Source organism: Pinus tabuliformis, chromosome 1_2 (assembly GCF_031772625.1).
Source record: "Pinus tabuliformis cultivar Carrire ecotype Pingquan chromosome 1_2, CPIR1, whole genome shotgun sequence".
In the NCBI taxonomy this organism is placed as follows: Eukaryota; Viridiplantae; Streptophyta; class Pinopsida; order Pinales; family Pinaceae; genus Pinus; species Pinus tabuliformis.
In genome coordinates, this window is record NC_142298.1 from 820,241,186 (window position 1) to 820,242,922 (window position 1,737).

General features: G+C 37.1%; 1 long non-coding RNA gene across 4 annotated transcripts; it reads left to right on the forward strand.

Annotated features, from left to right (window-relative positions):
* Window positions 1–302: 302 nt before the first annotated feature.
* On the forward strand, window positions 303–1,352 carry LOC149208432 (uncharacterized). Of its 4 annotated transcripts, none has more exons than XR_016252104.1 (3): window positions 323–574; window positions 810–883; window positions 1,064–1,310. It is a non-coding gene; the product is annotated as an uncharacterized LOC149208432 (long non-coding RNA). The 4 variants fall into 4 exon arrangements; XR_016252103.1 differs by lacking the exon at window positions 1,064–1,310 and adding an exon at window positions 997–1,062 and having other exon boundaries at window positions 335–574; XR_016252105.1 differs by lacking the exons at window positions 810–883; window positions 1,064–1,310 and adding an exon at window positions 997–1,062 and having other exon boundaries at window positions 303–574.
* The last annotated feature ends 385 nt before the right edge of the window (window positions 1,353–1,737 follow it).

Sequence of the window (1,737 nt, forward strand, 5' to 3'; positions counted from 1 at the left end):
TCATCGTTATTTATTTTTGGCATCCATACGAAATAGCTAAGTAGAACTGAGTTTTACGACAGTGGCTACCTTGTTAGGTGCAGACATGCAAAAATCAGGTTGGTACTTTGACGTGTATATATATAAACATAATGCACTCACCTACTCTCGTAGGCCTTTACCATTACAAGTTTATGAACCATTTGGCTGTATTAATTATATTCATTTAAATTCATACTCTGGGTTTTGCGCCAGATGACTTCACAACCCTAGTTAGGTTGGAATGCCTTGACGTGGCTGAATGTAGAACTGAGCCTGTCCACTTGGCAGATCGATCTTGGGTTTTATTTTTACATATACGTCTCTCTGGACTTGGAATCATCGGACGGTGGGGATTGATTGAGGGAGTTAGAGGGCAACTAACTCATCCCCGCTCTCTCCCTGTTGGGTCTCATTTGCTCATTCTCTGCTCTGTATCTTGCTTCCTATTGTTGAAGAGGGTTTACCAGTTTTGAAGGCTATTGCAGTCTAGCCATGGCAATTGTTCATAGCTCTGGAGTCGTGTCAACGCTACACGGTCTGATTGAACCCTCAGGTAAGAAAAATTCTTCAGTTTGCCTATTCCTTCGAGGCTACCACATCTCTAGGTTTTCATTAAACGTTTTCAATCTTCCGGTTACTATTTTTCCCATTCAGTTGCCCAACCTCTTACCACACTATCAAAGATCAAGGGTTTACAGAAGCTTCATAGTTTTTCCCACTTTATCTTTCTTCTTTTCCTGTTTTACCTATTCAGTACTGCTGCCAGTTAATTTTTTTTTAATGTGCAGTTATAAAGAGAATTTCCCTTCCGCAGCTTCATCTTGCGTGCTAGATTTTTCTCTATGCCAGTTGCAGGGTTCAGGTTAATTCCTCCTCCTTGTCTATTTCTTCCACCCAGAACCGGTTAAATAATCCTCATTTGATTTTCAGAGTTAAAGACTGTATTTACCCTTCTTCCTTTTTTGCATGGTACAGGTACGCTACCATTGGGTTATGCTCGACTGCCTGGAGATTGACTGATGACTTCTTCTTTCCATTTCAGGTGTTCTATTCTTCACAATGTCTCTTAGATGGAGAAAATCTACCACCTCTTCGAATACTGGAAATACTCGAAATCAAACCCTATCTGGGTTGATTTCTCTTCTTCTATGTTCTGGGTTATATTGTCAGCGGCATATAATTGTCAGTTCCAGGATATAAATTAAAAGGATCTCTACACAGTTTGTTGTAACATTGATTCTGGGATCTATTATTTCATTTTTGTAATGAACAATGTTAAGGTTAATACATATATACCGTTAATTCCAACCCAAATTAAGGGTTTCCAAATAGATTATTTGGTATTTTGGGTTTGCTATCATGCATTTTGGCCGCCAACCTTTTTACAGAATTTTTTGTTAATTGTCATTCACATATTCAACATCTCATCAAGGGCTTTATATCATGTACCTATATTCGAAATATATTTCGAACTGTACTCAGTTTGAGCATAAAGGAAAATCTATAATAACCTGTCATGCCACCGGTTTTACCGCTACTGTTTTTAAGAAATATAATTGTAATTTTTTTTTAGTGTGTAGAAACACATAGACTATATTGACCATAAAACAACCTCTATCTATTATATTTTCGCCAAATGTTAATTATTTTCTATTTGTGGATAAATTATTTTCAGTTGGTACTTCGTAGCATTCTTAAACTACTTGTAATCCATAT